Genomic DNA, 22,318 nt, shown 5'->3' on the forward strand with positions numbered 1-22,318 from the left:
CTTATTGCATCTTGTTCTTAGTTAGATGTAAGCTCTTTGCTGTAGGACTGTCTCTTCAGATGTGTTTGTACAGCACCCAGCACAATGGATCCTTGATGGGGGCTGCTGGGCACTGCTGCAATTCAAATAATGAGCAATAAAAATAAATAGGCTTGGCAGAATTTAATATTTTTGTAATTATGACAGATAATATCAATGTTTAAGGTTTTTTTTAATTTTTATCCATTTTAATTTTCACAGAAGTGGACACATGGGTTTTAAGCATTTTTAATCGATTTAAATGGTCACAGTTGCAAGAATTTATAAGAAGGTCAAACAATGGAGACTGTCAAAGAATAATTGTTTAACACAGTAAATGATGAGATTCAAAAAGTTAAAACTTTATAACCGTTAAAACACAAATTGTCAACATCATGTCAAAATTAATATCCTTAAATCAAACTCCCATAAATTTTCATGTTGCATTTTTCTTACTTTGCCTATCTGTAAAGTTCAATTATTATGAATGGAAATATTTTTCCTCGGTTTGTGTGTGTATGGTGAAACCCATATGTACTGATGTTAACCACTAAAAGTCTAATTCTTCCAAGCCTACTCATGAATTATTGCACCAGGAAGTCATCTAACTATTCTGAATTGAGCTAAGAACCCCTCCGTGAGTCTAGTTCTTATTGTGATTTGTCAGATCCACTGTGGACCATGAAATTTGTTACTTAAGAACTTTAGAAAAACCCAAACAACTACGTATGGCCTTATTCTCATTGGTGCTGAGGATTCTTTACAGCACTCTTGCAAGTCTAAAGGGAGCTTAAAGTTGGTTGAAATTACATTTAAACCCACTCTAAGGCCCCTTTACACTGGCTTAGGCCACGTCTACAGTACAGGCACTGCAACAGCACAACTACAGCCCTGCAACTATGCCATCATAGCACTGTAGTGTAGAAAAGCTTCTTCCATTGCCCTAGCTGTATCTACACCAGGGATTTGGTTAGCAAAGCTACGGCACTCAGCGGTTTACCCCAAGTACCGTGGCTTAACTTTTAAGTGTAGGCCAGGCCTTAGTGTATATGGGAATTAGTAACAAAATGTTCCACAATATGAAACACATAGGAACATGATCAATCCCAGTGCAGCAGATGAATACCTAATGTTGTTCTTTGGGGTTTTCTCATACACATTCCATAGGGGTGCACTCAGTGATCTAGGCATAATGAAAGCACCAGTGGTGGCTCCATAGTTAAGACTGAGTTGAGTATTGCACTTAAAGTGGTGAATCAATGTTTTATTATGTATGAATAAACCAGCACGTCTTCCCCAAAATATGGTACTCCATGGGCATAGGGTGAATTTTCTGACACTTTATAAGTTAATTAATTAGTTTCTGAGTGAAAAATAATTAAAAATTAATCCTTTATTAAATTAAGTACCAAGTGTCAGTGTGACACTCTGTATCTGAAAACAGCACCCTGGCACCGTATATTTACCATGGTGATACGATTACGAATTGTTTTGTACAAAGTATGCCTTGTGAGGTATCATTTAAAAGTCTTGATCTGTTGAACATTAATATCCTGTTGAACTGTATGTGCTATCATTGTATGTAAATTTATGAAGTTTTGCTATATGTGTGTTACTGAAATATGTTGTGAAGTTGGAAACACCCACAGTACAACAATGAAGAAGCCAGACAGCGTTAATGGCCCATTGAGGGGACTACCCACTCACAAGGACTATCCCAGGAACCGCATACAGTGGAAACTTCTCAGGGATAGCACGTAGCCAGTGGAGACTGCTTGAGCCATGTCACCAGTATTGACGTGGCCAGCAAGCTGGAAGAAACTATAAAAGAAGGGAAGTGACATCATAACTTGGTCTCACTCCCTCCACAACTCAACACCGGGAAAGATGTCTGGAGGACAAAGAGTTTGGATGGGGGAGGGGATCCCAGACTGGAAAGGAGCATCTCAGCTCATGTATTAAGGAACTATATCATCAAGGTGATCCACTGCTTGATGCAAATCATCCAGGGTTTATAGAACTAAGACTGTGAATTTGTTTTATTTCTTAGGTAATCAACTTTGATCTGTATGCTATTACTTATAACAACTTAAATCTTTTTGTAGTTAATAAATCTGTTTTATGTTTTACCAAAAACAGTGTGTTTTGGTTGAAGTGCTCAGAGAAATCTTAGCTCAGTTAACAAAACTCATGCATGTTCTCTCCACACTGAGGGAGGACTAGATAATAAACTTACACTGGTACAGCTCTGGGAGAATTGGCTGGAGCTTCTATATTCGTGGTTCATGAGTGGCTGGGAGAAGTATTCATGTAACTCAGTTGGGTGTGTCCCTGCCTGTGGATGTCTGTGTAAGTGCAGGGCCTGTCAGAGGTTTGTAGCTTGTCACTGGATCACAGAGTGACATGGAGCTCAGACTAGTAGGATAGAGGGCTCAGCAGTGCCCCAGTTCCAGGTTGCACCCTGGGGGACCCCATCATAGCCAAACAATTCCTTTGGTCCTGAATGATCTCAACAAGAGAATAATGAAGACTCTTCAAATATCTCATGCAGTTAAAACTCACAGAGAGCTTATACACAAGCTAGATTTTAAGGGTTATTTTAGGACTGATAGTATTTTTCCCCGTTATTCTTCATATCTCGAAGTTTATTCTTCAGCAGAGGATAAACCTCCTTCAGAGAAATATATGAAGAATTGCCTTCTTTCAAAATGGCTGCCATCTCCCATTTTTCTAAATAGAGCTAAGTACACAGGTTGCCCAGAACAAAGATGGGCACCACAGGTGGGATTCACAAGGGTACTTAGGTGTCTAAACCCCAAATTCAGGTGCCTTGGTGGGGTAGCTCAGTGGTTTGAGCATTGGCATCCTAGATCCAGGGTTGTAAGTTCAATCCTTAAGGGGGTGTTTAGGGAAATGGTGTAAAAAATCTGGGGATTGGTCCTGCTTTGAGCAGGGGGCTGGACTAGATGACTTTCTGAGGTCCCTTCCAATTCTATGTGTGCTCTGATTTTTAGGTACCGCTGCAATTCACAAATTTCTCCCATAATCCTGGGTGAACACCCTAACCACTGGTTACAAGGGAAATCCTCCTCCTCATTGTGAGGAGTTAAGCAGCTGCCTAGCACAGATACTGAGTTAGGCAGAGGAGTACCCATCTTCCCCACATTCATGGATCACCAGCATAAATAGACACCTGTCTCCAAGAGAGTGACAAGGCTTCTTACTTATACCTTCCTGTCAACTGTTTGAATGGGTCATCCTGATTATCACTATGTTAGGCCTGAATAAAGATGTAGCACAAAACCAGTTGTGCCAACCTGACTAAAAATCAGGCTAGCAGAGGTCTCTGGGTAAACTCAGAGTGAAATACTGAAAAGCAGCATTGTCTTACAAAGCCCTGGGAAAGAGTAAGATAAGTGGGGGTGCTGGTGCCAGCTGTGTTGTGTTAAGACACAGTGTTTGAAGGACCGATAAGAAACACAAGCATCTCACAGTTCTGACTAACTCCCTGATTTAGTGTTCGGTGTGTTTTTAACTCCCTCACATTCCTAACCTTTGGCGCTTGTTGAGATATTAACAATTAAATATTGTAGAGACTAGGCATGTGTATATATTAAAAGGTGTCTAATTTCTAGTTGTTAGACAAAGGGGGTGGATTGCTCTAGTGAATGATTTATGACGTAATAAAACTGTCTATATAAGCTATACTAAGTTGTAAAGGGGGGGCTGGTTCTTTTCGGATACGAGCTGTTCTTTACTGATACGTGCACTTGTCAATAAAGAACTTTTTATCGGACCTTGCTGGTGTTGCCTGGTCTCTCTGCGGTCAGACAACGAACTTCGCTGTTGGGGTTCGAGTCCCCGACATCTTTGGCGACTCCGCCGGGACTTTGTCTGACTCTCCGGCGGGGGATCAGACTCTGAGGCAACGCAGCGCGCATCCTCTGATTTAGAGGAGCCTTGCCTGGTAATCTGATCTCTGCGTCGGCGATAAGGCGAGTTCTGTGAACCAGCTGAAGCTCGTAGAAATCCAGCAACATCCACCTACCCGTTGAGTAGGGTTAAGGTTGCCTGGGTTAGAGTCCCAGTGCAGATTGTCGGGGTTAGAGTCCCTGACAACTTAGGTCTGGGTTAGAGTCCCAGTCCAGGTTTACACAGGATCCAAGTAGTCTGGGTTAGAGTCCCAGCCTGGGTTTGAGTCCCAGTCCAGGTGTTCGAGTCCCCTGGAGAGGTAAGTGAGCGCTCGACGCGGGAGGTGGGGGTTAGAGTCCCTTTACCTTGACGCGAAGAGGGGTTAGAGTCCCCTTACAAAATGGGACAAGTTGGCAGTAAGTGCCCGGGGGACGCCCCATTGTCTCTGATACTTAGAGATTGGAAGGAGATTTCTGGAACCGCTGGTCTGGTTAAATCTAAAATGAGAAATTTATGTCAAATTCAATGGCCTTCTTTTACTGCTCATTTGTCCCCGACTAAAGATTGGCCAGAGTGTGGAACTTTTTCCACAGACAGGATGAATTCCTTAAGGGATATTTTGGTTGATCTTAGGCCAGGACAAATGGATTATTTATTTGTATGGTATAATTATAAACCCACGGAGGGACGAGTGGCTATTGCAGCTGTTTGTATGGAGAATTCCTGTAAAAGTTCCTCACCATATGCCCCCGAGTCACACCGGGAGGAGGACGACTTTGTTCCTGTTCGTCCCCCTATCCGGCGGAGTTTAAGGATTCAAGAACAGCAGGCTAGGGAGAGTTCAGGGACAGAGGAGAATCAAGGGAGGGCTCAGGGTGATGTTGCCTCATCCTCGGAGGGATCAGGCAGCCTCATCCCCTCTGTGCAGCCTCCGGCCAGTCTTTTGCAAACTTGGTCAGGGGCTACTTCTCACACACTCCCAATATTACAGCAGCCCTCATCCTCACCCTTGCGGACCCCCTCCAGGTCGCTTAACCCCGTGGGGGGGGATGTTTCTGAGACACCCTTGATAGTACAAGCCCCGTTGAGAACTTATCCGGTTCCACTGGTTGCTGGGGGACATGAGATGGTTTTTACTCATACTCCGTTTGCTACTTCAGATTTGCTTAATTGGCAGCGCACTATGCCTCGTCTACGAGACAACCCTGAGGCAGTGGAAAGAATGTTCCATACAATCTTTTCCACTCATGTGCCCACTTGGGCAGATGTAAATCAGTTATTAGACACTCTCCTGACAGAGGATGAAAGACAAAAGGTGAAAGAAAAATCTGCAACCCATTTGAATGCACCTTGGCCAAGTGCCGACCCTAAGTGGGATCCCAATAATTCAGCTCACAAGACAAGTTTGGATAATTTTTTGAAAGCTGTTTTGAAAGGTATTAGGGACGCAGGGGAAGCTACTCCAAATTGGAGCAAGGTGACTGCTTGTGTTCAGCGTCCAGACGAACACCCTTCTGATTTTTGTGCTCGATTAATTTGTGAAGTTAGGAAGCATGGGAACTTGAACCCAGACACTGATCATGGAAAAGAGATGGTTAAAATGGTTTTTATGTCACAATGTGCAGAGGATATTGCTAAGAGATTTCGAGAGCATCCAGACGGTATGCAAGGAAAAAGTTTGCCTGAGGTAGTTAGCATTGCTACTAGAGTGTTTAATGGCCGAGAAGAGCTAAAAGAAAAGGAAAGGAGGCAGGAGAAAAAAAAGGATCTGAAGGATCAAGTATCGCTGTTGGCAGTAGCTATGTCGGGAGGTAGAGGAAGGGGCCGAGGCTGGAATCGTGGCTTCAGGGGGGGACGAGGGGGTAAATTCTACAGGGGACGCGGACGGGGTGAAAGCATGAGTCCCAGTAATACTGGATGCCACTATTGTGGTGAGGAAGGACACTGGCGGAGAGAATGCCCCCTCAAACTGAAAGCTGACTGCAAACCTGAGGGAGTGGGCCAGTTCTCCGTTGATCATGAATGAAGGGAGGCGCCGCTCCCCTGGGGTCCTGAGGTTTATGAGGCTGGCATGGTACAGTTTAAGTGTGATGCATGATTTCCAGTGGTTCCCCTGAAGTTAGGACAAAAGACTTTTGAATTATTAGTGGATACGGGGGCCACTCATTCAGCTTTACCTGAGGGAGCGGCACCGAAAAGCAGAACTGAGAAATGCGTAATAGGAGTTACTGGAAAGTCCGAACGGCATTTCATGACAAATGACTGTATGGCTACTCTGGGTCCTATTTCAGTTCAGCATTCCTTTCTGCTAATGAATGGTCCAGTGAATTTGCTGGGAAGGGATTTGTTGTGTAAACTACATGCTCAAATTTTTTGTACTCCTGAAAGCATCTCCCTCCGATTCCCAGCAGAGAAAGCTTATCTGCTAACGCAGTTGATTCACAGCAGCTGTGAAATGCTTCCCCTTCGAGTTCAGAACGAAGTTAACCCTATAGTGTGGGGAGGAAAGTATGATGTGGGGTTGGTAAAATCTGCCTCACCTCTGAACCCAGTGATAAAGGCTGACATGCCTCCCCCAGCACAAAGGCAATATCCCCTTAAAATTGAGGCTATACATGGACTTGAGCCCCTTGTGCAGAATTTTAAGAACAAAGGAATTTTAGTGCCCTGTGTCTCCCCATGTAATACTCCCATTCTGGCTGTAAAGAAGCCACAGCCTGACCCTGATGGAAAACCTGTATATAGAATGGTGCAGGATTTAAGGCTTATTAATCAGTATGTGATTCCAGAATACCCTGTGGTGCCAAACCCGAGTACTATTTTGGCAATGGTGCCACCTGAAGCAGAATGGTTTACGTGTATAGACTTGACAAACGCCTTTTTCTCTGTACCAGTGGCTCCAGAGAAACAGTATCTTTTTGCCTTTACTTGGGGGGTTCCTGGCACAGCAGGATGGAGGGATGCAAGGTCTGGCCCCCCGGGACAACTCACTTGGACTAGAATGCCCCAGGGTTATGTGGAAGCCCCGGGTGTGTTTGCCAGGGTTTTAGCAGAGGATTTAAAGGATATCCAGCTGCCAGCTGCCTCTACCTTGGTGACTTACGTTGATGATATTTTGGTGGCTTCCAGAACTCGTGAGGACAATGAAAGTGACTCTATCTATTTGCTTAATCAGTTATCAGTGAAAGGACATAAGGTCAGCCCCACAAAGTTGCAATGGGCCCGACAGGAGGTAAAGTACCTTGGGTATACTCTGGGTCCTGGAGTACGAAGCCTGGACTCTACCCGAATTGAGGCTATTGTTAATATTCCCTTTCCTACCACTAAGCGAGGCATGCGGGGTTTTATTGGCATGGTTGGATTTTGTCGCCCTTGGATTATTTCTGCTGGGGACTGGCTGAAGCCGTTACATGAATTAACTAAGGAAGAGGCTGAAGAGCCCCTACATCCGAGCCCTGAGCAAATAAGAGCCTTTAAAGTGTTAAAAGAGTCTCTTATTCGGGCTCCTGCTTTGGGGCTGCCCAACTATAGTAAGCCCTTTGATTTATATGTACATGAAGTGAAGGGGGTAGCCTCGAGAGTATTAACACAGTCATTTGGAAATGCTCCGAGGCCAGTGGCATACCTTTCGGGACAGTTGGATCCGGTGGCTAGGGGCCACCCTGGCTGTCTTAGGAATGTGGCAGCGGCTGCATTATTAGTGGAAAAGGCTCAAGAGATTGTTCTGGGACATTCTTTAACGGTACACACTCCTCATGCAGTGGCAAGCTTGTTAAATTCTCAGAAGCATAAACATCTAACTAATCAGAGGTTGTCAAAATATGAAGTGACTCTGCTGATGACTCATGGCGTTACCTTAAAGAGGTGTGCAACTTTAAACCCGGCTTCCTTGTTACCTCAGGAAGATGGTCAGGGACCAGTACATGATTGTTTGCAGGTTTTGGATCAGGTATCTACTCCACGACCTGATCTGGTTGATGTTCCTTTAATCGACCCGGAGTTAGAGTTGTTTGTAGATGGCTCTGCCTTTGTGAGAAATGGTGTTCGACACTCTGGATATGCGGTCACGGATGGTCATACAGTTTTGATAGGTAAACCTTTGTCACCAGGGACAAGTGCTCAGTCAGCTGAATTACAGGCTTTAACAGCTGCCTGTCTGTATGCTGGCCAAAAAAGGGTTAACATTTACACTGACTCTAAATATGCCTTCGGGGTGTGTCATGCTACTGGAGCCATTTGGCAGGAGAGAGGATTTATTACTTCCTCCGGCTCTCAGATTGCTCATGGAAAAGAAATAGCTGAGTTACTGCAAGCTATCCAAGCCCCTAAAGAAATTGCAGTCATTCACTGCAGGGCTCATACCAAACAGACTGATCCTGTATCACTGGGAAATCGTTTTGCAGATGAAGCTGCTAAGGCAGCAGCACTCCAGAATTCACAATTGACTGTGGTTTCTCCTCTTTTAACTTGGCAACAGCAAGCTCCGCTTGGTGAAAAAACGATTTGGGAACGGTGGGGCGCTAAGCCGAACTCGACAGGACTTTGGGAATGTGATGGTCGCTATGTGTTGCCTAAAAGTTATCAGAGTGAGGTGGTGCAACAGATTCACAGTAATACACACTTGGGGGCAAACAAAATGGCCCAAATTATCCTGAGACAGTTTGTTTCTCCAGGACTTTATGAAGTAGCCAGGAGAACAGTAGAGAAATGTGCTCTGTGCCAGCAATGTAATCCTAAGGGTGTGACCAAACAAGCACCGCCTGGGGGGCGCAGATGGGCTCACAGACCTATGCAACATTTACAGATTGATTTCACTGATTTACCTCCCTCTGAAGGGAAGCGGCATTTATTGGTTATTGTCGACCAGCTCACGGGCTGGGTGGAAGCTTACCCCACAGCCCGGGCTACTGCAACTGCTGTATGCAAAATTTTGCTTAATGAAGTGATTCCCAGATTTGGCCCTCCTGACATAATTGATTCTGACCAAGGTTCTCATTTTACAGCGCGGATTTGTAAAGAACTTACTGCAGCCGTAGGCACTAAGTGGGCTTTTCATGCTCCCTGGCATCCTCAGAGTTCGGGCCAGGTGGAGCGTATGAATGGAACTTTAAAAAATCTTTTAACAAAGTTGTGTCAAGAGCTTAAACTGAAATGGACTAAGGTTCTGCCTCTTGCACTCTATACTATTCGCACAACTCCTAATGCTAGGACTCGGCTGGCTCCCTATGAACTTTTGTTTGGGCATGTGCCTCCAATTTTTGCTCCTTTGATCTCAATTCCTAGTGATTCTGATATGACAAATGAAACAGAAAAATATGTACAACAGTTACAGCGCCATCTCGTGACATTACAGCAGTACTCTGCATATTCCCAATCCTTACCACTGTGGGAAGCTGTTCATTCTTTTTTACCAGGTGATTCTGTGTGGGTAAAAGCATACAAGAAGAATCCACTCCAACCGCAGTGGCTGGGACCCTTTGAGATTCTTTTGGTCAGCCCTACCGCCATCCGGGTGAAGGAACTATCTACTTGGATTCATCATACCAGAATCAAGAGGAGCACCGCTAGGGAGCCCGACCTGGTAAAGGGTTCCCCAGAAGCAGACGACGTCGGACTTCGAGGGAGCCACGCACGTTCACCCCACCGCGAACAGGGTGAACCAGAAGCAGACGACTGCCGTGCCCAGCCCACCTGGACTGCTACCCCTTTGGGCGACCTGCGGCTAAAACTCAAGAAGTATACTGGTGCCAATTCTCCAAGGAATGGCAGGGAGTAGTCACATGGGGACTTGGTGGACTCATTTGTGTGTTCTTTGTTGTTTTTTCTTTATGGGGGTTGGCTTAACTAGGGGATATGAACATAATGCTTTTATTCGATTTGCTCATGAAATGAAAGCCCGTATGCCAGAATTGAATAATGTTTCATGTTGGGTCTGCTCTTTGATGCCAGTAGATAGTCATCGCGGTCTTCCCATGATCCCCATTCCCCTTAGCCCTATGAATATGACATGGACTCCTTCATGGAAGGACTCCTCTGGCTTGCAGAACCTCACCTGGGCAGATTCGGGAATCCCAGTTAATAGGTACCTTACTGTGTGGAAGCGGCCTGGTGAGTGGTGCTTCCTGGGCTCAGGAAGAGTGCCTGTAGGAGTTAGCAATTGTAAAGCCTATTTTAATGGAACCCATTATGGTGCACGCCGTGGCCCTGATTGCACTCTTCTACAAGGTTTCCCCCGACCTGGAAAGTCCTGGTATGTTTTCCCTACTAACTTTTGCAGCTTGTTTAATCTGTTGGTAGTGAATGAATCTCATGTGTTTTTTAAAATACGCTGCATTATAGCATCAGATTTGTCACATACTAATTGCAGTGCATCTTTGAAGCATTCAAAGATCATTCACATTCACTGTGTCAAGAAACATTCTTTTACTTCTTTGGGTACTGAGTACTCTGTATGCCTGTGCATTGATGATTCTCCTAATAGTTTTCATGGTCTCTCTGCCTGGACTGGATGGTATTATAAATCCCAGCGTACTAACTTTGCTATATCTAATCCCCTGTTTGGAGTTTATTGGGTTTGTGGAGAAAAGGCTTATTTGAGCTTGCCTCTTTCCTGGAAGGGCTCATGTTATTTGGCCTGGTTAGAACCCCCTGTCTTATATCGAGATCACCTTCCTTCTGGACGTTTAAGGAATGTGCGGGATGCCCGGGAAGACATTGCCAGGTCTCGACCCCTTACCTGGAAAGCGCTTAATGATTGGACGGGGACCTGTGCAGCCCTTTTCTTTGCATGTGGCGGTGCTACTTACCGTATAGGGGAAGGTGTAATGAGATTACAGGGAGTGTTAGAAACAATGGCTAATACCACTGGTGAAGCGCTCATTGATCTGGCCACTGAACAACAACAGATTAGGCATATGGTTCTTCAAAATAGAATGGCTTTGGATATTTTGTTAGCCTCCCAAGGAGGGACATGTGCCTTAATAGGCCAAGAATGTTGTGTCTATATTCCTGATGTTTATAACACTACATGGGAGAGGGCAAAACATCTTGAAGAAATTGCCAGAGATCATGGTGGAACGCGACCCAGCTGGAACTCCTGGTGGAGTGATTTATTTAGCTGGTTGCCTGATGTAGGTGGATGGCTACATAATTTGCTTAGGAGTGCTGCTGTTATTATTTGTGGATTTTTGTTACTTTATGTAATCATAAGGTGCGGCTGCTGTGTGAGTGCTCAACTCTGTAAGACAGATCCTAGGGTTAAGAGTCTCGGCCAGGTAGTGACCCCCCGGTATATATAGGCGCTCATTTGTTGTCCCAAGAGTCCCGTTGGTCCTCTAGGGACAAAGGGGGGATTGTTAGGCCTGAATAAAGATGTAGCACAAAACCAGTTGTGCCAACCTGACTAAAAATCAGGCTAGCAGAGGTCTCTGGGTAAACTCAGAGTGAAATACTGAAAAGCAGCATTGTCTTACAAAGCCCTGGGAAAGAGTAAGATAAGTGGGGGTGCTGGTGCCAGCTGTGTTGTGTTAAGACACAGTGTTTGAAGGACCGATAAGAAACACAAGCATCTCACAGTTCTGACTAACTCCCTGATTTAGTGTTCGGTGTGTTTTTAACTCCCTCACATTCCTAACCTTTGGCGCTTGTTGAGATATTAACAATTAAATATTGTAGAGACTAGGCATGCGTATATATTGAAAGGTGTCTAATTTCTAGTTGTTAGACAAAGGGGGTGGATTGCTCTAGTGAATGATTTATGACGTAATAAAACTGTCTATATAAGCTATACTAAGTTGTAAAGGGCGGGCTGGTTCTTTTCGGATACGAGCTGTTCTTTACTGATACGTGCACTTGTCAATAAAGAACTTTTTATCGGACCTTGCTGGTGTTGCCTGGTCTCTCTGCGGTCAGACAACGAACTTCGCTGTTGGGGTTCGAGTCCCCGACAACTACAAAAGTTTTTTTTCTCCTGCTAATAATAGCTCATCCTTAATTGATTGGTCTCATTAAGAGTTGGTATGGTAAACTACATTTTTTCATGTTCTCTGTACACACCTTCCTACTGTATTTTCCACTACATGCATCTGATGAAGGGGGCTTTATCCCACAAAAGCTTATGCTCAAATAAATTTGTTAGTCTCTAAGGTGCCACAAGTACTCCTGTTCCTTATCCTTCTGGCAGTTATGTCCCCTAGCTTTGGTAGCTTCCCGCCCAGCATGCTGGCTTTGTCAATTGCATTCTAAGGTGCGAATCTTTCCCAATTCTTTGTATAGGGAGCCCAGATGCCTAACCCAGGCTTTGTGGATCACAGTGTTGTTCCTGTGATTTTTCTAGAGGCCCAAAGGCAAGTGTTGCAATGCTCAGCATCGCAATGCCTAAGTTGACCTGTGAATCTGGACCCACCAACTCGTCACACTTCCTGATATGACAGGTCACATCTTCTCTGAGGACTGTTTGACTTCACTCTAATTCAAAACAATAGAAGGTGGTGCCCATTTGAAACATGGCATTATAACTGAGGGCAACCTGAGGCTCCATTCCTTTGGGAACAGTGGGAGATGGCAGACATTTTGAAAAAGGGCTATTCTCGGTCAGTTTCTCTGAAGGAGAAGATTTTATGTACCAACTTCTGATGAGATCTGAAGAATAACAGGAACAAATGAACACTAATCCTCAATATTACTTTTTAGAAAACTACCTCTTGCTCAAGATCTACTCACCATGGAAGGCATAAGGGAGAGAGTACAGATAGTCACAGGCAGTGATGAGCTGCTAAAATCTTAACAACCGGTTCCCTATAAAAAGTTCTGATTTAAGGGATGTGCCACAGTCCCAGTGGACATGGGGCTGGCTGCAGACAGGGGCGTGGGGCAGGGCTAGCTGGAGGCAGGGAGTGTGACATGGGCTGGCTGCAACAGGGGCTGGCTGTGGGCAGGTGATGCAGACAGGGGCTGGCTGTGGGTGGCTGCGGGCAGGGGGTGGCTGTGGGCAGGGGCTGGCTGTGGGTAGCTACGGGCAGGGGGTGGCATGGGGGTGGCAGGGCAGGGGGTGCAATGGGGGCAGGGGGTGCAATGGGGCAGGGCAGAGGGTGCAGACGGGGCTGGGGGCAGGGTGACAGGGGCTGGCTGCAGGCAGGGGTCTCTGGGCGGGGGAGGGGTGCAGACGCTCACACAGGGGGAGCGGCTGGGAGCAGCCCGAACAGCAGGACGCAGCCGGGGACTCACCAGGCAGCAGCAGGAGCCCCAGGGCCAGAGGTCCAAGGAGCAGCAGCAACAGGGCCAGGAGGCAGCTCACATGGCTCCAGCAGCGCAGCGTCCCCTGGCGGCCAGGAGGACGAATTACAGGCTTTCCTGCCAGAGCCCATCAAAGCTTCCCTGGCAGGGAAGCCAGTTAACCAGCGGTTCTAAAACTGCTTCTAAATTTAACAACCGGATAGTGCGAACCAGTGCGAATGGGCTCCAGCTCACCCCTGGAGGTTTTAAAGCCAGAAGTGTCCATTATGAGCATCTTGTCTGACCTCTTGCTTACAAAGGCGATAGCATTTCACTCAGTAATTCCTGTGACAAATCCTGGATTCCTGGAAAAATCATGGAGCAGGCCCTCAAGGAATCAATTCTGAAGCACTTAGAGGAGAGAAAATGCATCCCATATTTTCTTTTCTAGGATTTTTCCAGGCTCAGCAGCCTATTGTTTTCTGCTTTACTTCACCATTACATTCACTCATATCCAGCTTCTCGTCCATTGTAATCCCCAGGTCCTTTTCTGCAGAACTGCTGCTTAGCCAGTCGGTCCCTAGTCTGTAGCAGTGCATGGGATTCTTCCATCCTAAGTGCAGGACTCTGCACTTGTCCTTGTTGAACCTCATCAGATTTATTTTGGCCCAATCCTCTAATTTGTCTAGGTCCCTCTGTATCCTATCCCTATTTCCAGCATATCTACCACTCCTCCCAGTTTAGTGTCATCTGCAAACTTGCTGAGGGTGCAGTCCATGCCATCGTCCAGATCATTAATGAAAATATTGAACAAAACTGGCCCCAAGACCGACTCTGGGGACGCTTCACTTGATACCACCTGCCAACTAGATATGGAGACATTGATCATTACCCGTTGAGCCCAATGATCCAGCCAGCTTTCTATCCACCTTATAGTCCATTCATTCAACCCATACTTTTTTAACTTGCTGGCAAGAATATTGTGGGAGACTGTATCAAAAGCTTTGCTAAAGTCAAGGAATAACACGTCCACCACTTTCCCCTCATTCATAGAGCCAGTTATCTCCTCATAGAAGGCAATCAGATTGGTCAGGCATGACTTGCCCTTGGTGAATCCATGCTGACTATTCCTGATCACTTTTCTCTCCTTTAAGTGCTTTAGAATTGATTCCTTGACAACCTGCTCCATGATTTTGTGGGGGACTGTAGTTCCCTGGGTTCTCCTTCTTCCCTTTTTTAAAGATGGACACTATATTTGCTTTTTTTCCAATCATCTAGGACCTTCCCCAATTGCCACAAGTTTCAAAGATAATGGCCAATGGCTCTGCAATCACATCAGATGACTCCCTCAGCACCCTCGGATGCATTAGATCTGGACCCATGGTCTTGTGCATGTCCAGCTTTTCTAAATAGTCCTTAACCTGTTCTTTCATCATGGAATGGGCCCCCCAAATACCCCAAGAGAACCTGCTTCAGTACAGAAATAAAACCCCCTCCAACCGCACACCCCTAGTTGTCACCTACCACCCCACTCTGGAATTCATATGGGGTATCATCAAACAACTACAACCCATACTTCATGGGGACCCGTCCTTAAATAAATCTTTCCTGAACCCCCACTTTTGGCATCCAAACAGACCCTCAACCTCTCCATGCTCATCATCAGAAGCAAGCTCCTCATGGACCACGACACACCAACTTAAAGCAGCCTCACACCCTGCAAGAGCAACAGGTGCCAAACCTGCATACATATCTCCACTGCTACAATGATCAACACCCTCCACAACATATGTTTCAAGAGCCATGGGTCCTGCACATGCCTACCACAATATGTGGTGTGTCTCATCCAGTGCCCTAAATGCCCCAACAATAACTGTGTGGGTGAAACCAGACAATGACTACACTCTTAAATGGCAAGGGTGAACACTGGTCACAGAGCAATCACTCTATATCTGACCTCTCCGTCCTCATCCTGAAAGGAAACTCACATGACACTTTCAAAACACAAGCTTGGGAGCTTAAATTCGTAACTTTGCCTGACACTAAGAATCAAGGACTGAACAGAGACACTGGAATTTCTCGCTTATTACAACAAGCTATAATCCACTAACACCCCCAGCAGCCTTCCCCCATCTTACTTTCCACTCCTATGACAGGAGGGTGTGAATAGGCTACTGCACTTTGAATGGTCCCTTGAAATGTGTTAACTACTTATGCTAAACAATCTCTTCCACCTCAGATTTACCTGTGACTCTCTGTAAATTTCCTAGACCTGAAGGAAAGCTCTGAATAAGCTCAAAAGCTTGTCTCTCTCACCTACAGAAGTAGGTCCAATAAAAGATATTATGTCACCTACCATATCTCTCTAAAACAATACTCAACCTCAACCAGAGTTAGGTCAAGGGGCTCCAAAATTCCCTAGATACCAGTGTTGGCAAAATAACCCTAACTCACATAATAATCCTGGACCTTTGAGTGGGCATGCCCCTCGACAGGGTTATGCGTTTGGATCCTATGTAGGGGCCCAGAACCATGTTCCTGTCTTTTCAGATGCCACACAGAACAATTCGCATCTGCAGAGACCCAAGTCGCCACCTCCCCACAAAATTGAGGACTCAGTTGTAAGAATGGTTAAAACAGTGCAGCAGACACTTGAGGCTCAATGACAGGATATCTGGGAACTCTAAGCCCGTGTAAATAAGCTAGTGATGGAAGGCCAAGACCCAGCATCCTTAAACCCTCCAGTGGTCTCCATTAACCCATTTCCTTCTCTCCAGTGGACAGCCTCTCCTCCAGAGTTGGCTGCCTCTGAAGAGATAGAGGAAGAACCCATACATTATTTGTCTGCATACGCTGCATAATGTCAATCAACACCAAGTGTAGTCATAATCCCGTTAGGCAGGGATGCAAGAGGGAGACCCACAGTATCTGCATTGGTAGGGGGCATCCACCGGAATTTTATTATAGATACAGGGGCAGTGTACCGATTGGGTTCTGGGGAGTGGGTGGGCAGAAGCCCGCCCACTGCTAAAGGATCCCCCCACCAGCCCAAGGGCAGGATCTACAGGACTTGAAACACAACTGATTTCGGGGGACAACTAATGAAATAATAGGGACAGGAGTGTGGTCAGAGGGTCAAAAGAAGGGATCCAGACAAGGACACTGAGCAGAGAACCCCGGACAGTGCCCACTGCTCCTCAAAGGCGTCAGTGGACGCCACCCAGAGGAACTCTGCCTGGATACATGAAAGGACAGTGGATCGGAAACAAGCCCCACAGATGCAGGAGTCTCCATTGGCCAACCTCCTCTCCCTGGTTTTATAGATGGCCACTTTAGCCAGGGCCAGGAGGAGATTGACCAGGAGGCCCCGTGACTTTGTGGGGCCATGGATGGGGAGTGCATAGAGAAGGAGGTGAGGGGAAAAGTGCAGCCAGAAATGTAACAGAATATTCTTGAGGAGCCGGTATAGGGGCTGCAACCTGGGGCACTCCAAGTAAACATGTGCCAGGGTCTCCTTCACGCTGCAGAAGGGGCAGGTGTCCGGGACAAGGGTAAACTGCACCAAATGCACACCCGTGCTCACGGCCCCATGAAGAAGCCGCCAGCTGATATCCCCAGCGGGCCTCAGGACCAGGGTGGAGTATAAAGTGGCCCACCGGGGCTCCTCACCCTCTAGAGGTGGCAGGAGGTCCCACCACTTGGTGTCGGGGCGGGACACGAGGGTGAGGAAGTGAAGGGTGTGGAGCATGATCGTGTATAGGTGTTTCCTTGGCACGATTTGGAAGTGGACAGGCTGCAGATCGTGCAGCTGGTTTACGGCGAAGGGGCGGGGGTGCCGTTTGGGTCCACGGGGCAGGGGCCTGATGAAAAGGTCCAGAGGGCAAGGGGTGGAGGGTGGGTGGGGCCTGCCCTCCTGCAGGACCCCGTCGAGGTAGGCCTGAGCAACAGGTGGTAAAGCGGCCTTCACTCTTGAAGTACGTGCTGGGGAGTACAAGGCCTGGAGAGCCCCATGCACTGAGCGAGCGTCAGGGGATCCAGCCAGTCTCCCCGGTCGTAATCCAGGAGGTCGCCGACTCTGGTGACTTCCGCCAGGACAAACCTTTGGCAACTAATCTTTGATTATCAACAGGTAAGTATGCCCAGTGGTCTGTGATGAGATGTTAGATGGGGTAGAATCTGAGTTACTACAGAGAATTCTTTCCTGGGTGCTGGCTGGTGAATCTTGCCCACATGCTCAGGGTTTAGCTCTTCACCATAGTTGGGGTTGGGAAGGAATTTTCCTCCAGGGCAGATTGGCAGAGGCCTTGGAGGTTTTTCACCTTCCTCTGCAGCGTGGGGCACGGGTCACTTGCTGGAGGATTCTCTGCAGCTTGAGGTCTTCAAACCCCAATTTGAGGACTTCAATAACTCAGACATAGGCTAGGGGTTTGTTACAGGAGTGGGTGGGTGAGATTCTGTGGCCTGCATTGTGCAGGAGGTCAGACTAGATGATCATAACGGTCCCTTCTGACCTTAAAATCTATGAGTCTATGAGTCTATGAGGGGGACTGCTCCACCTGCACACAGAGCTGGGGATTGTGTAGCAGGGGCTCCACAAGGAGATCTGCTCCCTCAGTGGCCACCACAGACCTGGTCGCTGAGAACAGTTTCCAGGTCCAAAGAAGGTCCTGGTAAAAGACCGGCAGCCCAGAGAAGTCTCGTGGAAGACCTCTCGGGTCAAAATAAAGGAGCTGCCGGTCGTATCGGAGCCCTCAGAAGTGGCGCAGGAAGGCGTGTGCCAGTACACTCCACGCCAGACTACCTGCACCATAGAGGAGCTTCTGCAGGGCCTGGAGGCAGAAGATATGGACCTGAGTGCACAGGCACTTCAGGCCTTGCCCTCCCTCCTCCATGGACAGATGGAGCACCCCTGCAGAGATCCAATGCAGTCCTGACCAAAAGAACTCCAGAATCGCCGTCCAGAGGTCGGCCAGGAAGCCTGGGGCCGGGACCAGGGTGTTGAGGTACCAGAGCATGGACAGGTACCAGAGCATGGACAGGACTAATTGATTCAGCACCAGCGCCCTCCCTCAGAGAGAGAGAGGCACCGGAGGAGTCCTGTCCATTTCCGGAGCCACTCCATCACCCTGCCCTGTAAACCATGCCAGTTCTCCAGCGGAGATGGATGCGTGGCAGAGAGATAAACGCTGAGATAGAGCAGCAGACCCACACTCCACCATATGGCCTGAAGTGCAAGTGGGAAGGAGCTCGACTGCCACCTATCTCCGACCACCAGGCCAGAGCTCTGACCCAGTTGACCTGGGTGGAGGAGGCTGCCAAGTACACGGCCTGGCAGGCCTCCACCCGCGCCAAGTCACCAAGGTCCTGGACCACGAGGAGCACATCGTTGGCGTACGCCGACAGGACCATCCGCAGCTCCAGCTCCCAAAGTACCAACACTGCCAACCTTCCTGCAGAGGAGACAGAGGAAGTTGTCGATCACCAAGGCGTACAGCTGGCCCGAGAGGGGGCACCCCTGTCGCACTCCCCGCCCGAAGCTGACCAGCTCGATCAGGGTCCAGTTGAGCCTGACCAGACACTCTGTGGAAGTGTACAGCACCTGGAGAAAACCCACAAACTGGGACCTGAAGCCTAACACTCGCAGAGTGCTGTTGAACGCCTTCTCCTGATCCAGGGACAGGAGGGCGAACGACAGACCATCCCTACACCCAAGCTCCAAGAGATCCCGGATCAGAAACAGATTATCAAAGATGGTCCGGCCTGGGACGGTGTAGGTCTGGTCAGGGTGGATCACGTCCTCCAGCACGGATCCCAGCTGCATCGAGATGGCCTTCGCTACCATTTTGTAGTCCGTGCTGAGGAGCGAGATGGGATCCCAATTCCGTAAGTCGCGGAGGTCCCCCTTCTTCGGCAATACGGCGAGCATGGCTTGCCTGCACGAGAGAGGGAGGACCCCGCTCTGCAAGGACTTGGCCCAGACGGTGACTAGGTCCGGGCCAAGGACATCCCCGAACATGAGCTAGAACTCCACGATCAGCCCGTCCATGCCCGGAGATTTATTGGTGGGCATGTGGTGGAGGGCGTCCGAGAACTCGGCCAGAGAGAGAGACAGCAATAGCCGGTCCCAGTCGCCCACGCTGACCGTGGGGAGTCCGTCTCAGAGCACTCTGCAAGCGGTAGGATCGGTTGGATCCAGAGAGAAAAGGCTCACGTAGAAGGCCCTGACCCTCCGGCACATCTCCACCGGATCCATGACGGGGGTGCCGTCCTCTGCCAAGAGGCAGGTGATGTACTTCTTGGCCCCCGTCGTTTTCTCCATGGCGTAGAAGAAGTGGGAGCCGTGATCCATCTCCCAAAGGAGGCGGATGCAGGATCGAACAAAAGCACCCTGGGCCCGATGGTCTTCGAGGGCCTGGAGCTCCTCCCGCTTCTCCCAGCATGCTCCGCAGAGGGATGGATCCTCGGGGCTGGCAGCCAGATGCCTCTTTAGCTCTAAGACCTCCCATTCCAACTGATCTATCGCCTCATCCCTCCGTCAGCTGGCGCCCCGGGTGTAGTCATGGCAGAAGAGCCGAGCGCGCACCTTCTCTACGTCCCACCACTGCCGCGCCGAGGGAAAGGCACGACGCTGCCCTCGCTAGGCCAGCCAGAACTCCTGGAAGGATGCCACGAAGCCCACATCCTCCAGCAAGCTGTTGTTAAAATGCCAATAGGCCGGCCCCAGCCTCTCTGCACAGAGAGAGGCCATTACGGTGACTAGATGGTGATCTGAAAAAGGATCCAGGCGTATGTTGGAGGAGTGGACCTGTGAAAGGTGGAAACATGAGAAATAGATGCAGTCCAACCGGGAGTGGCACGACCGATGGGCTTCCACCCGGACATAGGTAAATGTTGAGACATTGTCCGAGTGATGGTCGTGCCAGACATCCACCAGGGAGTAATGTTTGACAATCTCCTGGAGGACGTCCATGGCGGCCAGGCTCTGCACAGTCCTGCTCCTCGAGGGTGGCATTAAAGTCCCCGCCCAGGACTAGGCACTTACGAGGATCCAAGGAGCCAAGGAAGGCAGATGCCTACTGATAAAAACGCAGCTGCTCCGGGCCCGATGTCGGGGCATAGACGTTAACAAGGTTGACCACGAGCCCCTCCATGCAGACCCGGAGGTGCAGCAGGCAGCCCAGCACAGCCTCGGTGACCCCCAGCACCTCGGGCCATAGGTCGGGGGAGAACAGGGTCGCCTCTCCAGCCGTACGAACTGTGAGATGTCTAAAGTAGACCCTGTCTCCTGACTCTAGCCGTCAGCTGTCTTCGGCAGCCTGATCCGTATGGGTGTCCTGCAGAAAAACGACAAAGTACCCCCCCTCCCAAAGGAAGGAGAGCTCCTGGCTCCTGCAGAGACCCACCCTACAGCCCCGGGTGTTCAATGTTGCAAAGGTGATAGGTGCCATGAAGAGGGCTGGGGGGGATCCTCGCCAGCAGGGATGCTCAGAGTCCCCATTGGGCCGCACAGCAAACCGTGACCCACCCCAAAGGGGAGCAAGGAGTCATGGAAGCTGCGGACCCACTGGTAAGTCTCGGCACCCTGCTTCGTGGTCCTTTTACCCTCCCCCATGAGGGTCCTCGCGGCCCGGAGAATTTGATCAAAATTCCCCCATCGCTGGAGAGCGAGCGGCACCTTATTGCGGGATCCACGGAGGTCTTCTAAAAACTCCCACAGCTCTTCTCGCAGTGTATGGGGGGATGGGGTCACTGGCCTCCAGTCGTCCTTTGGTGGGGCCCCTGGCACAGCCCCGTGGCACAGGCAAGGGACTGGCAGGCAAGGGGCGGACCCTCGACGTGGCGCCCTATGGGCCGGTGCCAAATGGTCCACATCAGACCCCGGCTCAATGGGGGGTGGCGGAGGGAAGAGTGCAGCCCCTAGTGGGTCGGGACTGGGAAACACAAAGGCCGGTCCCTGGGGGTGATCCTCCAGGAAAGGGAAGGAGATGGCCCCAAGGGCACCAATAGCATTGCGGGAGTTGGATGGGACAAGGGCAGGGCCGGAGTCGGGGAGAGGGACAGAGGCGGAATCCTGGGCCACAGGAGCTGGGCCGCCGGGAGGTGATTCCTCTCGGTCGGGCTCAGGGGTTTGAGGGGTAGGGAGGGGGTCCCCGGTGAGGCCGGGCTCAGGCTCAACAGCAGGTGTGACAGCCACAGCATCAGGAGGTGGATAATCTTCAGTGGGGCCCCCGCCCGGGAAGGAACTCGGTTGCCCCATGCCAACAAGAGATACCCCTGGTTAACTTGGGTCCCAGCCGCGAGGCACTGTCCGTTGCCTCAACAGGCTCGTGGCCGTCAGCATGGTGCCACCCACGGCCGGGCAGGTCGAAGAGTCCAGGGGACCCTTGGAGGCGGAAGTGGAAGCAGCAGTTATGGGGAGGGAGCACGGGGCAGGGGGAGCCGGGGTGAGATCGCTTAGGTCAAGGCCCATTGGCAGAGGGTCGTCCTCCCCTTGGGTGACTGGGGTCAGACCTAGGGCCTCTATCTCATCATAGATGGAAGGGAGTTCACCTCCCACCACTGCGGGGTTCTCCCCGCTAGCACCCGAGGCAACGCTTGCCTCAGGCATTGCAAGGGATTTAGCCAGCAAGGGGGCAGGAGGGGCTTCATCGGAGGCTTATGCGAGGAGGGGCTGCGGAGGATGGATGTTGGTACCCTCCAGTGCTGTCACATCTTCTCCAGCCAGCACTGGTTGATGGGAAGTACCCGTGAGCAAGGCACCCTTCCTGGTCTTCCGGGGGGGTTCCGCATTGGATGGTAGGAGCGGAGCTCGAGCCTTCCGCTTGCCCCGCTTTCCCTGTACAAGGGTCCAGCCCTCCATGGCATCGCCTGCAGGCCGGTTGACAGGGGTTGGGTCAGGGGGCAGGGATGATGGCTCAGGGACTTCAGGAGGTAACAGTGGGGTGGCACAAGGAAGGGAAGATTCCCCTTGGGGTGGGCCCCCTCCCAAGCCCAGTGATAGCCTCACCGCACCCTCCTCCACAGGCCCCACCAGATTTCAGGCAGCGGAGGCGGGGCTCTCGCACTCGTCTGGGCATCCTGGAGGACGTACCCCTGAGGGCCGAGCGGGAGCAGTGATGGGCTGGGAAGGAGGAGGGGCGGCTCTGGGCACCAGACAGCCAGGGGCACCAGTGAT

The sequence above is a fragment of the Mauremys reevesii genome, unplaced genomic scaffold, assembly GCF_016161935.1.
Source record: "Mauremys reevesii isolate NIE-2019 unplaced genomic scaffold, ASM1616193v1 Contig3, whole genome shotgun sequence".
NCBI classification, from domain to species: domain Eukaryota; kingdom Metazoa; phylum Chordata; order Testudines; family Geoemydidae; genus Mauremys; species Mauremys reevesii.